The sequence below is a fragment of the Piliocolobus tephrosceles genome, chromosome 7, assembly GCF_002776525.5.
Source record: "Piliocolobus tephrosceles isolate RC106 chromosome 7, ASM277652v3, whole genome shotgun sequence".
Taxonomy (NCBI): Eukaryota; Metazoa; Chordata; class Mammalia; order Primates; family Cercopithecidae; genus Piliocolobus; species Piliocolobus tephrosceles.
In genome coordinates this window covers 79,807,114-79,822,549 of record NC_045440.1, presented here as the reverse complement: position 1 = coordinate 79,822,549, position 15,436 = coordinate 79,807,114, and positions in this window count along the sequence as shown.

Here is a 15,436-nt window from a genome sequence, read left to right as displayed (position 1 = left end):
AAAAAAAAAAAAAAAAAAAAAAAAAAACACTGCCTAGTATTCCAGAGGATTCTTCTATATATTATCCAAGACTACCAAAGTGGTATCTCTACAACTATGCAAAAACCACAGGGTTACACAGTGTTATTGGCCTTGGAGCCCAAGTCCCTTTAGTTACCTGTAAAAACCTTCCCAAGAAAGACAGGCACAAAAGAAGCCCAGGCTGTGAAGACTACAATAAATATCTAACTCTGCAATGCACAGACACTGACAAACATCTACAAGCATCAACAACATCCAGGAAAACATTACCCCAACAAATGAACTAAGTAAGGCACCAGGGACTAATCTTGGAGAAACAGATATATGATTTTTCAGACAGACAATCCAGAATAGCTCTTTTGAGGAAACTCAAAGAAATTCAAGATAACACAGAGAAGTAATTCAAAATTCTATCAGATAAATGTAACAAAGAAGTTGAAATAATTAAAAAGAATCAAGTAGAAATTCTAGAGTTGAAAAATGCAATTGACATACTGAATAATGCTTCAGAGTCTCTTAAAAGTAGAATTAATCAAACAGAAGGGTTAGGAAACTTGAAGACAGACTACTTGAAAATACACAGTGAGGAGACAAAAGAAAATAGAATAAAAGATAGTGTGAAGCACACCTACCAGATCTATAAAATGGCCTCAGCAAGGCAAATCTAAAAGTTATTGTCCTTAAAATGGAGGTAGAGAAAGACAGGGGTAGAATGTTGATTCAAAGGGATAATAACAGAGAATATCCCAAACCTAGAGAAAGATACCAATATCTAAGTACAAGAAGATTATAGAATATGAAGCAGATTTAACCAAAAGAAGACTACACCAAGGCATTTAATAATCAGACCCCCAAAGGTCAAGGATAAAGAAAAGATCCTAAAAGCAGCAAGAAAAGAAACAAATATCATACAAGGGAGCGCCAATATGTTTGATAACAGACTTTTTAGTGGAAAGCTTACAGGCTAGGAGAGAGTGAAAGGACACATTTAAAGTGCTAAAGACGAAAACCCTTTACCCTAGAATAGTACATCCATTCAAAATATTCTTCAAGCATGAACGAGAAATAAAGAGCTTCCCAAACAAACAAAAGCTGAGGGATTTCATCAATACCAGATATGTCCTATAAGAAATGCTAAAGGGAATTCTTCAATCAGAAAGAAAAATATGCTAATGAGCAAGAAGAAATCATCTGAAGGTACAAAACTTACTGGCAACAGTGAGCACATAGAAAACCACAGAACGCCGTAACACTCTAATAGTAATGTGTAAACTACACTTGTCTTAGGTAAAAAGACTAAAGGATGAACAAAACACAGTAATAACTACAACTTTTCAAGACATCGACAGTACAATAAGATATTTAAGGAGAAACAACAAAAAATTAAAAAGGGTAAGTGTAGAGTTTTTATTAATTTTGCTTTTTCATTTTTTAGTTGGTAAATGCAATCAGTGTTCACCCATCATCAGTTTAAAATAATGGGTTATAAAATAGTATCTGCAAGCCTCATGGTAACCTCAAATTAAAAAACATACAATGGAGACACAAAAAAATTAAAAGCAAGAAATTAAAGCATACCACCAAAGAAATATCACCTTCACTAAACGGAAGACAGTAAGGAAGAAAAGAAGGAAGAAAAGACTGCAAAACACTAAACACCCCACCAAACAACTGTTAGAACTCACGAATTCAGTAACAGTTGCAGAATACAAAAGCAACATACAAAAATCAGTAGCATTTCTATATACCAACAGTGAACAATCTGAAAAAGAAATTTAAAAAGTAATTCAATTTACAGTAGCAACAAATTAAGTTAAATACCTAGAAATTAATTTAAACAAGAAGTGAAAGATCTCTACAATGAAAACTATTAAACACTAATGAAAATAATTGAAGAGGACACTAAAAAATGAAAAGATATTCCATGTTAATGGATTGAAAGAATCAGTATTATTAAAATGTCCACATTACCCAAAGCAATCTACAGATTCAAGACAAACCACATCAAAATAATAATGGCATTCTTCACAGAAATAGAAAAAAAAATTCTAAAATTTACATGAAATCACAAAAGACTCAGAATAAGCAAAGCTATCTTAAGCAAAAAGAGCAAAAGTGGAGGAATCATATTACCTTATTTCAAATTATACTACGGAGATATAGTAATCAAAACAGCAGAGTATGGCATAAAAACAGACACATAGACCAATAGAACAGAATAGAGAACCCAGCAGTAAATCTGGACAACTACAGTGAACTCATTTTCAACAAAAGTGCCAAGAACATACACTGGGGAAAAAATAGCCTCTTCAATAAATAGTGATGAGAAAACTGAATATCCATGTGCAGAAGAATGAAACTAGACCTCTATCTCTCATTATCATTTTTCTATACAAAAGTCAAATCAAAATAGATTAAAGACTTAAATCTGAGACCTCAAACTATGAAGCTAATATAAGAAAACATTGGGGAAATTCTCTGGGACATGGTCTGGGCAAAAATTTCTAGAGTAATACCCCACGAGCAAAGGTAGCCAAAGCAAAAAAATGGACAAATAGCATCACAACAATTTAAAAAGCTTCTGCACAGCAAAGGAAACAGCCAAGAAACTGAAAAGACAACCTACAGAATGGGAAAACAATTGCTTGCAAAGTACCCATATGACAAGGGATTAATAACCACAATATATAAAGGAGCTCAAACAACTCTATAGGGGGAAAAAAAGACTAATAATTCAATCAAAAAATGGGCAAAAGATTTGAATAGACATTTATTGAAAGAAGACATATAAATGACAAATAGGCATATGAAAAGCTTCTCAACATCATTGATCATCAAATAAATGAAAATCAAAACTACATGAGATATCATCTCACCCCAGTTAAAATGGCTTTCATCCAAAAGACAGGCAATTACAAATGCTGGCAAGGAAGTGGGGAAAAAGGAACCCTTGTACATTGTTGGTGGAAAGATAAATTAGTACAACCACTGTGGATAACAATTTGGAGGTGCCTCAAAAAACTAAAAATAGAGCTTCCAACAGCAATCCCACTGCTGGATATATACCCAAAAGAAAGGAAGTCAGTATATCAAGGTGATATCTGCACTCCCATGTTTGTTACAGCAGTATTCATAGTTGCTAATATTTGGAAGCAACCTAAGGCTCCATCAACAGATGAATGGATAAAGAAAATGTGGTACATATACACAGTGGAGTACTATTCATCCATAAAAAATAATGAGATCAGTTTTTTTTTTTTTTTTTGCAACAACATGAATGGAACTGGAGGTGATTATATTAAGTAAAAAAAGCCAGGCACAGCACAGGCCGGGCGCGGTGGCTCAAGCCTGTAATCCCAGCACTTTGGGAGGCCGAGACGGGCGGATCACGAGGTCAAGAGATCGAGACCATCCTGGCTAACACGGTGAAACCCTGTCTCTACTAAAAAAAATACAAAAAACTAGCCCGGTGAGGTGGCGGGCGCCTGTAGTCCCAGCTACTCGGGAGGCTGAGGCAGGAGAATGGCATAAACCCGGGAGGCGGAGCTTGCAGTGAGCTGAGGTCCGGCCACTGCGTTCCAGCCTGGGCCAGGACAGAGCCAGACTCCATCTCAAAAAAAAAAAAAAAAAAGTCAGGCACAGAAAGACAAACATCATATGTTCTCACTTATTTGTGGGATCTAAAAATCAAAACAATTATACTCATGGAGATACAGAGTAAAAGAATGGTTACCAAAGACTGGGAAAGGTAGTAGAGACATGGGTGGGAAGAGGTGGAGATGGTTAAGGGGAACAAAAAAATTGAAAGAGTGAGTAAGACCTACTAATTGATAGCACAACAGTGGGGCTATAGTCAATAATAATTTAATTGTATATTTTAAAATAACTAAAAAAGTATAATTGGACTGTTTATAGGACAAAGAATAAATGATTTAGTGGATGGACATTGAATTTTCCATGATACAATTACCACCTGTACCAAATCATCTCATGTACCCCATACATATATAAACCAATTATGTGCACATAAAAATTAAAAATTGAAAAAATATAAATATACATTTAGGAGAAAAAAGTTATGTGATAGTCAATCATTTTACATAAGTAGATAGCTTGTCCATTTTCAATATTTCTTTTATTTTTTTATTTATTTTATTTTATTTATTTATTTATTTTATTTTTTTATTATTATTTTTATTATACTTTAAGTTCTAGGGTACATGTGCATAACGTGCAGGTTTGTTACATATGTATACTTGTGCCATGTTGGTGTGCTGCACCCATCAACTCGTCAGCACCCATCAATTCATCATTTATATCACGTATAACTCCCCAATGCAATCCCTCCCCCCTACTCCCTCCCCATGATAGGCCCCAGTGTGTGATGTTCCCCTTCCTGAGTCCAAGTGATGTCATTGTTCAGTTCCCACCTATGAGTGAGAACATGCGGTGTTTGGTTTTCTCTTCTTGTGATAGTTTGCTAAGAATGATGGTTTCCAGCTGCATCCATGTCCCTACAAAGGATGCAAACTCATCCTTTTTCATGGCTATATAGTATTCCATGGTGTATATGTGCCACATTTTCTTAATCCAGTCTGTCACAGATGGACATTTGGGTTGATTCCAAGTCTTCGCTATTGTGAATAGTGCTGCAATAAATATACGTGTGCATGTGTCTTTGTAGTAGAATAATTTATAATCCTTTGGGTATATACCTAGTAGTGGGATGGCTGGGTCATATGGTACATCTAGTTCTAGATCCTTGAGGAATTGCCATACTGTTTTCCATAATGGTTGAACTAGTTTACAATCCCACCAACAGTGTAAAAGTGTTCCTGTTTCTCCACATCCTCTCCAGCACCTGTTGTTTCCTGACTTTTTAATGATTGCCATTCTAACTGGTGTGAGATGGTATCTCATTGTGGTTTTGATTTGCATTTCTCTGATGGCGAGTGATGATGAGCATTTTTTCATGTGTCTGTTGGCTGTATGAATGTCTTCTTTTGAGAAATGTCTGTTCATATCCTTTCCCCACTTTTTTCTGGGGTTGTTTGTTTTTTTCTTGTAAATTTGTTTGAGTTCTTTGTAGATTCTAGATATTAGCCCTTTGTCAGATGAGTAGGTTGCAAAAATTTTCTCCCATTCTGTAGGTTGCCTGTTCACTCTGATGGTAGTTTCTTTTGCTGTGCAGAAGCTCTTTAGTTTAATTAGATCCCATTTGTCAATTTTGGCTTTTGCTGCCGTTGCTTTTGGTGTTTTAGACATGAAGTCCTTGCCCATGCCTATGTCCTGAATGGTACTACCTAGATTTTCTTCTAGGGTTTTTATGGTATTAGGTCTAACATTTAAGTCTCTAATCCATCTTGAATTAATCTTCGTATAAGGAGTAAGGAAAGGATCCAGTTTCAGCATTCTACTTATGGGTAGCCAATTTTCCTAGCACCATTTATTAAATAGGGAATCCTTTCCCCATTTCTTGTTTCTCTCAGGTTTGTCAAAGATCAGATGGCTGTAGATGTGTGGTATTATTTCTGAGGCCTCTGTTCTGTTCCATTGGTCTATATCTCTGTTTTGCTACCAGTACCATGCTGTTTTGGTTACTGTAGCCTTGTAGTATAGTTTGAAGTCAGGTAGAGTGACACCTCTAGCTTTGTCCTTTTGACTTAGGATTGTCTTGGCAATGCGGGCTCTTTTTTGGTTCCATATGAACTTTAAAGCAGTTTTTTCCAATTCGGTGAAGAAACTCATTGGTAGCTTGATGGGGATGGCATTGAATCTATAAATAACCTTGGGCAGTATGGCCATTTTCACAATATTGATTCTTCCTATCCATGAGCATGGTATGTTCTTCCATTTGTTTGTGTCCTCTTTTATTTCACTGAGCAGTGGTTTGTAGTTCTCCTTGAAGAGGTCCTTTACATCCCTTGTGAGTTGGATTCCTAGGTATTTTATTCTCTTTGAAGCAATTGTGAATGGAAGTTCATTCCTGATTTGGCTCTCTGCTTGTCTGTTACTGGTGTATATAAGAATGCTTGTGATTTTTGCACATTAATTTTGTATCCTGAGACTTTGCTGAAGTTTCTTATCAGCTTAAGGAGATTTTGGGCTGAGATGATGGGGTTTTCTAAATATACAATCATGTCATCTGCAAACAGGGACAATTTGACTTCTTCTTTTCCTAACTGAATACCCTTGATTTCTTTCTCTTGCCTGATTGCCCTAGCCAGAACTTTCAACACTATGTTGAATAGGAGTGGTGAGAGAGGGCATCCCTGTCTTGTGCCAGTTTTCAAAGGGAATTTTTCCAGTTTTTGCCCATTCAGTATGATATTAGCTGTGGGTTTGTCATAAATAGCTCTTATTATTTTGAGGTACGTCCCATCAATACCGAATTTATTGAGTGTTTTTAGCATGAAGGGCTGTTGAATTTTGTCAAAAGCCTTTTCTGCATCTATTGAGATAATCATGTGGTTCTTGTCTTTGGTTCTGTTTATATGCTGGAATACGTTTATTGATTTGCGAATGTTGAACCAGCCTTGCATCCCAGGGATGAAGCCCACTTGATCATGGTGGATAAGCTTTTTGATATGCTGCTGAATCCGGTTTGCCAGTATTTTATTGAGGATTTTTGCATCGATGTTCATCAGGTATATTGGTCTAAAATTCTCTTTTTTTGTTATGTCTCTGCCAGGCTTTGGTATCAGGATGATATTGGCCTCATAAAATGAGTTAGGGAGGATTCCCTCTTTTTCTATTGATTGGAATAGTTTCAGAAGGAATGGTACCAGCTCCTCCTTGTACCTCTGGTAGAATTCAGCTGTGAATCCATCTGGTCCTGGACTTTTTTTGGTGGGTAGGCTATTAATTGTTGCCTCAATTTCGGAGCCTGCTATTGGTCTATTCAGGGATTCAACTTCTTCCTGGTTTAGTCTTGGGAGAGTGTAAGTGTCCAGGAAATTATCCATTTCTTCTAGATTTTCTAGTTGATTTGCGTAGAGGTGTTTATAGTATGCTCTGATGGTAGTTTGTTTTTCTGTGGGGTCGGTGGTGATATCCCCTTCATCATTTTTTATTGCATCTATTTGATTCCTCTCTCTTTTCTTCTTTATTAGCCTTGCTAGCAGTCTGTCAATTTTGTTGATCTTTTCAAAAAACCAACTCCTGGATTCATTGATTTTTTGGAGGGTTTTTTGTGTCTCTATCTCCTTCAGTTCTGCTCCAATCTTAATTATTTCTTGCCTTCTGCTAGCTTTTGAGTGTGTTTGCTCTTGCCTCTCTAGTTCTTTTAATTGTGATGTTCGAGTATCAATTTTAGATCTTTCCTGCTTCCTCTTGTGGGCATTTAGTGCTATAAATTTCCCTCTACACACTGCTTTAAATGTGTCCCAGAGATTCTGGTATGTTGTATCTTTGTTCTCATTGGTTTCAAATAACATCTTTATTTCTGCCTTCATTTCGTTATGTACCCAGTAGTCATTCAGGAGCAGGTTGTTCAGTTTCCATGTAGTTGAGCGGTTTTGATTGAGTTTCTTAGTCTTGAGTTCTAGTTTGATTGCACTGTGGTCTGAGAGACAGTTTGTTATAATTTCTGTTCTTTTACATTTGCTGAGGAGTGCTTTACTTCCAACTATGTGGTCAATTTTGGAATAAGTGCGATGTGGTGCTGAGAAGAATGTATATTCTGTTGATTTGGGTTGGAGAGTTCTATAGATGTCTATTAGGTCCACTTGGTGCAGAGATGAGTTCAATTCCTGGATATCCTTGTTAACTTTCTGTCTCGTTGATCTGTCTAATGTTGACAGTTAGGTGTTGAAGTCTCCCATTATTATTGTATGGGAGTCTAAATCTCTTTGTAAGTCTCTAAGGACTTGCTTTATGAATCTGGGTGCTCCTGTATTGGGTGCATATATATTTAGGATAGTTAGTTCTTCCTGTTGAAATGATCCCTTTACCATTATGTAATGGCCTTCTTTGTCTCTTTTGATCTTTGATGGTTTAAAGTCTGTTTTATCAGAGACTAGAATTGCAACCCCTGCTTTTTTTTGTTCTCCATTTGCTTGGTAGATCTTCCTCCATCCCTTTATTTTGAGCCTATGTATGTCTCTGCATGTGAGATGGGTCTCCTGAATACAGCAGACTGATGGGTCTTGACTCTTTATCCAGTTTGCCAGTCTGTGTCTTTTAATTGGAGCATTTAGTCCATTTACACTTAAGGTTAATATTGTTATGTGTGAACTTGATCCTGCCATTATGATATTAACTGGTTATTTTGCTCATTAGTTGATGTAGTTTCTTCCTAGCCTCGATGGTCTTTACATTTTGGCATGTTTTTGCAATGGCTGGTACCAGTTGTTCCTTTCCATGTTTAGGGCTTCCTTTGGGGTCTCTTGTAAGGCAGGCCTGGTGGTGACAAAATCTCTAAGCATTTGCTTATCTGTAAAGAATTTTATTTCTCCTTCACTTATGAAACTTAGTTTGGCTGGATATGAAATTCTGGGTTTAAAATTCTTTTCTTTAAGAACGTTGAATATTGGCCCCCACTCTCTTCTGGCTTGTAGAGTTTCTGCCAAGAGATCTGCTGTTAGTCTGATGGGCTTCCCTTTGTGGGTAACCCAACCTTTCTCTCTGGGTGCCCTTAAGATTTTTTCCTTCATTTCAACTTTGGTGAATCTGGCAATTATGTGTCTTGGAGTTGCTCTTCTGGAGGAGTATCTTTGTGGCGTTCTCTGTATTTCCTGAATTTGAATGTTGGCCTGCCCTGCTAGGTTGGGGAAGTTCTCCTGGATGATATCCTGAAGAGTGTTTTCCAACTTGTTTCCATTCTCCCCCTCACTTTCAGGCACCCCAATCAGACATAGATTTGGTCTTTTTACATAATCCCATACTTCTTGCAGGCTTTGTTCATTTCTTTTTCTTCTTTTTTCTTTTGGTTTCTCTTCTCGCTTCATTTCATTCATTGGATCCTCAATCGCTGATACTCTTTCTTCCAGTTGATCGAGTCAGTTACTGAAGCTTGTGCATGTGTCACGTATTTCTCATGTCATGGTTTTCATCTCTGTCATTTCGTTTATGACCTTCTCTGCATTAATTAGTCTAGTTGTCAATTCTTCCACTCTTTTTTCAAGATTTTTAGTTTCTTTGAGCTGGGTACGTAATTCCACCTTTAGCTCTGAGAAGTTTCATGGACTGAAGCCTTCTTCTCTCATTTCGTCAAAATCATTCTCTGACCAGCTTTGATCCATTGCTGGCGATGAGCTGCGCTCCTTTGCAGGGGGAGATGCACTCTTATTTTTTGAATTTCCAGCTTTTCTGCCCTGCTTCTTCCCCATCATCGTGGTTTTATCTGCCTCTGGTCTTTGATGATGGTTACGTACTGATGGGGTTTTGGTATAGGTGTTCTTCCTGTTTGATAGTTTTCCTTCTAATAGTCAGGACCCTCAGCTGTAGGTCTGTTGGAGATTGCTTGAGGTCCACTCCAGACCCTGTTTGCCTGGGTATCAGCAGCAGAGGTTGCAGAAGATAGAATATTGCTGAACAGCAAGTGTACCTGTCTGATTCTTACTTTGGAAGCTTCCTCTCAGGGGTGTACTCCACCCTGTGAGGTGTGGGGTGTCAGACTGCCCCTAGTGGGGGATGTCTCCCAGTTAGGCTACTCAGGGGTCAGGGACCCACTTGAGCAGGCAGTCTCTCCGTTCTCAGATCTCAACCTCCGTGTTGGGAGATCCACTGCTCTCTTCAAAGCTGTCAGACAGAGTCGTTCGCATCTGCACAGGCCTCTGCTGCTTCCCCTGTTATTTTTTAGCTGTGCCCTGTCCCCAGAGGTGGAGTCTACAGAGACAGGCAGGTTTCCTTGAGCTGCTGTGAGCTCCACCCAGTTCGAGCTTCCCAGCGGCTTTGTTTACCTACTTAAGCCTCAGCAATGGTGGGCGCCCCTCCCCCAGCCTCGCTGCTGCCTTGCGGTTAGATCGCCGCAGACTGCTGTGTTAGCAAGTAGGGAGGCTCCGTGGGTGTGGGACCCTCCCGGCCAGGTGTGGGGTATATTCTCCTGGTGTGCCCGTTTGCTTACAGCACAGTATTGGGGTGGGAGTTACCCGATTTTCCAGGTGTTGTGTGTCTCAGTTCCCCTGGCTAGGAAAAGGGATTCCCTTCCCCCTTGCGCTTCCCAGGTGAGGCGATGCCTCGCCCTGCTTCAGCTCTGGCTGGTTGGGCTGCAGCAGCTGACCAGCACCGATTGTCTGGCACTCCCTAGTGAGATGACCCCAGTACCTCAGTTGAAAATGCAGAAATCACCGGTCTTCTGTGTCGCTCGCGCTGGGAGTTGGAGACTGGAGCTCTACCTATTCGGCCATCTTGCTCCGCCCCTTCAATCTTTCTTTTAATGTTGCTCATTAATATTTTGTAGATTACTTTCTATTATTATTCACAAGTATTTTACATTTTTGCTGCAATTTATTATGAATAAAATAAATTTCCATCACATTTTCTAACAGGCCATTGCTTATGTCTTAGGCTCTTTCCCCCAAAAGCAGATGCTGAGCAAGGATTCATGTGCAAGTAATTTATTAAGAAGTTGTTCCCAGGTAAAACCAGTAAAGGATTGGGGAAAAGGAAGAAAGAGAAGGTGTCAAAGACAAGCAAGGGTCGAATCTCAGACCTGCAAAAGATAACTTCGTCTTGATCCTGCAGGGAACTGTGGAGTGTCAGCTGAGAGTCATGGCAAGGAAGCTAGAACTGTCCTACCTCAATATGTGTCAATCAATGATAAATGGATGTACCCACAAAGTACACATTCCCAACCAATTCTGGATGTCCATTCAAGCAAAGTAGGCATCAGTAACCTGAAGGCTGTTACATAAAAACAAGTGCTACAAATGCTAACTTTTAGAGGCAAAAGCACACTAAAGGCTTGGCACATAAAAATAGTAAATAGAAAATATTAAGGGGGTCTTTGCAGAATACCCAAATTGTCCACTTCAGTCCAAGTCTTGAGCTTCTTAGATCCACTCCCATAATATATTAAGTCCACTGCATCCAAAACAGATTCTTCAAAATCGTGGCTGATCAGAACTTCTAAGGAAAAGCTTAGAAAAAAAAATCTGCATTTGGAAAAGGAGTGCAATTGTGATTATCTCCTGATGTGGTTTAAAATAATGCAGTCCTTTTCAAAGAACCATCACATTTTATATAGACCAACAGAAAGATATCAAAGAGGATGTGGACAGCATCACTGCCTTGCGTCTTTGAGGTCTTTCATGGGCTACAATTATTTCTGCAATTTCCAAAAGAGTACAATGTTATTTTGGGGTTCAATATTCTGCCTGTGAGAGCTGGCAGGGAGGGGAAATTCTGGCAGCTTTCACTTATCCTTTCTGTACTATTAACCCTCACTCCCTGGCTTAGAGAGCCAGTCTGAGGACACTGCCAATGTCAGTGCCAAGTAGGTCCATTTTAATTATACATTTAGGGTATAGAAACCCACACAGAGTGGGTCCATGCATTTACTGGACACTGGGTGATTCATACTTGGTCCACACCTTCATTTCTTATCTATTATAATTGCACATTGGTATTGTGAGTACCCCAAAACTTATGTCAGTCCCCAAAAGTGTGGCTATGCCATCTTCTCCAATGCGAAATCACCCTAATAATTGTCCTCATGTCACTTTTGACAAGGTCAGAGGAAGAGAAATGGTGGATTCCTATGGCAGTAGAGCAAAACTCTCCTTCAGTCAAGAGGCTTCAGTTCTGTAAACTGACTTAAGTCTAGAATGAGGGGAAAGGATGTGGTTCTTCATTGTGGTGACTCAAATCATGGATTTGACCTTTAACCTGAAAGTTTTCTTACTATGTATATCAAATAATGTTTTACTGGGTTGAACATTTACTTTATTTTAGGCACATGTGATTGACCTGATAGAGATCTCTCTCGGTAAAAACTTCAACCCTGGAGCACATTATACTTAATGTGCCCACCTAGCCTCTGGCAGTTAAATGTTGCATTATCTTTATGGAAAGCTCAACTGAATGATGGCATCTCCCAACATTATACCCGACCTACAGAGGGCATCCCCATATTTCAAGAAGATGGATATTCCCCTAACTAATGAAGTTTCTCAATAACTTAATGAAGGGGGCACCCTTTGGGCCCCTTTAGGAAAAAACAAACTGTGGGAAGAACTAGTTGCATGTGATAAAGCCATTTCAGTTTGCCTACTTTTCTAAACCTTTGGATTAATTCCTGTATATTACATGAGGGAAGTTCTTGTGTCTCAACATCACACTCAGGTAAAATGTTAGAGCCTCTTTCACCTGCCAAACTAGCACATGAAATTCAGACTCTGTTAGATGTACCTGCATCAATATATTTGGCTTTATCCATTTGTATGCATTTTGCAATTCATTTTGGAGTACAATCTACTTCCTTCCAAGTCACTTTGTACATATCCTCCTGGGACATGCTGAAAATTGACACTAATCATAAGATGCTAAACACAGGAAGAAGGGCTGCTTCCACTAGCAAAGAAAATTCAGAATGATTCAATTCAATGCTCAATATCATCCAAGTCTTCCAAAATATCTCTATTCCAAGTCTCAGGGTCCCACTCCTTCTCAATCAATGCCCTAACTTCACGAGTCACTTTAATGAAGGTGCAAACTCACCCTCGGCAATCCATACAATTAATTTTAGTTTCTCTTTTTTTTTTTTTTTTTCAGAGATATTATCATAGCACGTAAAGAAACAAGAGATAAATTTAGATTTTCCATAGGAATTAACTGTTTCTACTAATGGGACCTGTCTGAGAGTCCTATCACCTGAAAGTTTAAGGATGTGAGATATTTTATTTCTAAAAGTGCTTCCTTGCACGGAGGAGCAACCATCTCATGCTACAATGTTTTTAGTAATTATTGCAGTCGCAAGATTTAAACACAGCAGGCTTCAAGTGCACCACACACTTGCTTCACTGAGCACTTCACCACCATCAACTGCATATGAAAAGTTTGATAAAAATATGTCCTGCATATCATGACTTATTTGGATACCATTTCCTTTCAGTAAGGATCTGAGCACTGCATTCAAGCTTAGTTGAAAAGAAAACTGAACCAATCCCCAAATACAATACAAATGTTTGAAAAGACAAACACATACTGGGAGAAAACATTTGCAATGCATTTAACTATAAATGGTTAATATCTAGAATAGAAAAATGAATTTCAACAATTTATAAAAGAAGGACAAACAACAAGAGAAAATAAGCAAGGCACGTTAACTGCCAGTTGTACACAGGGAACTGGCCAAAAGATATGGTAACGTGATTTACTCAGCATTTGATATTTAAGTAGTAGTTCTCCTTATTTCTATTTTTTGACTTAAATGCAATTTGTTGATATTAATATGTCAATATTAAGTTCTTTTGGTTAACTTATTCTGGGTACTTTTACCTTTTGTCATCTTTTTTGGAATCTTAAGTTATTGGGTTTAACTTGCATATAGTTGATAATTTTTAACATAATCTGTAAATCTTTTTTCAGTGGTGAGAATCATCCATTTATATGTATTGTGATTATTGATATATTTGGAATCTTTCTATCATTTTATTTTGTGTTTGCTGTTTGTCCTGCTTTTATAGCATATTTTATTTCCATATACGTTTGTCTAAGGTTAATTTCTCTTCTTTTCTTTTCTCTCTTCTTTCATAATTTATGCACCCTATTTCTATTTTTCTAATGGTTTTCCTGAAAATTTTAATATGAAAATGAAATTAGCATTTTCTTTTTCTACTCTTTCAAACAACAAAAGAGACCTTACTATACTTTAACCCTGATCAACTCCAACTTATCTTTCATGATATTGTTGTGCAGCATTTTATATCTGACTTATTTAACACAAAATTAGACATTATTGTTTTATATGTTCAATATATGTTCTATACGTTTATTTATCTTGTTATATTTTATATTCCTTAGCATGTGAGGTTCTTTTTTCTCCATTTGATATTGCATCTCATAGTCTTCCTAGGATAATATTCTTTCGTTTTGAAGTACATCCTTTTCAAGGTATTTTAGTGAGTGTCTATTAGAGATAAATTGAGTTTTTATTTGCTCTAATGTTTTTCACCATCATTCTTGAAAAATTATAAAAGTGCCAGATTATTTTCTCTCAACACTTAGAAAGATTCCTCTACTGTCTTCTGGCTTCTATTGTTAAGAAATTTGCTGTCAATTTTATACATGTGTAGTCTCATTTTTTTCTGTGGCTTTTTAGACATCTCTCTACCTTTGGTGATCTGTTAGAAAACAATGATGAATTTCTGTATAGATTTCATCTTTGTTATATCTGCTTAAGACTTATTTAGGTTTCGTCTATGGATGGAATTAGGGCCATTATCCTTAGCAAATTAACACAGGAACAGAAAATCAAATACTGCATGTTCTCACTTATAAGTGGGAACTAAATGATGAGAACACATGTATACATAGCAGACAGCAACACACACTGAGGCTTTTCAGAGAGATGAGGGTAGGAGAAGGGAGAGGATCAGGTAAACTAATGGGTATGAGGCTAAATTTCTGGGTCATGAAATAATCTGTACAACAAACCCCCATAACACAAGTTTAACTATGTAACAAACCTGTACTTGTACCTCTGAACTTAAAAGTTATAAAAGAGTCATTTATGCTTCTTTAATACAAAGATTAATGCCTTTGATTGATTAGGAAAAATCTTAGGCTTTACCTATTTAAAAGGATCCTCTCTCCCCTTGTCTCAATTTTTTTTTCCTAAATGTCCTATTAGATATATGTTCAATTATATTTTTCATTACAAGTTGTTTTTGGTTTCTTTATAAAATGTTTTTATTGCATATCCTTATTTTTCATATTTTCCATTGCAATTGTTCTCATTCAGTGGGCTAATTTCGTGTATGTTTTAATTTTGATTGTGAATTTATATCCAGTATAACTTTTCTGTGGAATTTCTACCAGGCCTAGAAAAGGCTACAACTATTTTCAGAAGATTTACATTTTCCTTCTAATGTAATTCAGCATCTTATTTCATGATGTTTATTTTGTTCTTTCTTTCTGTTTGTCTTTTGCTATGCATGCTATAATTCTGTTTGCTTTTGGAGGAACTTAAGTTCATGCCTCAGCTTGAGTTTCCCTAATCCACAGAAATAGTTTAAATTGGAACACCAAACCAATGTGGTTACACACTCCCAGAACCTTTTTATTGTTCGCCCACTGAAAGTAGTAACTAAAACAAATAAGTATTTTTGTATTCTACCTTTCTTCCTAAAAGGTTTTTCTTTTGTTGTTTTTGTTTGTTTTGCTTAGCTTTTTTCCATCTACTCTTTTATTAATATTTTAGCCCTTTTAATTTTCAACTTTCTTCAAGAGCTTCATTTTCAACCTCTCTCTT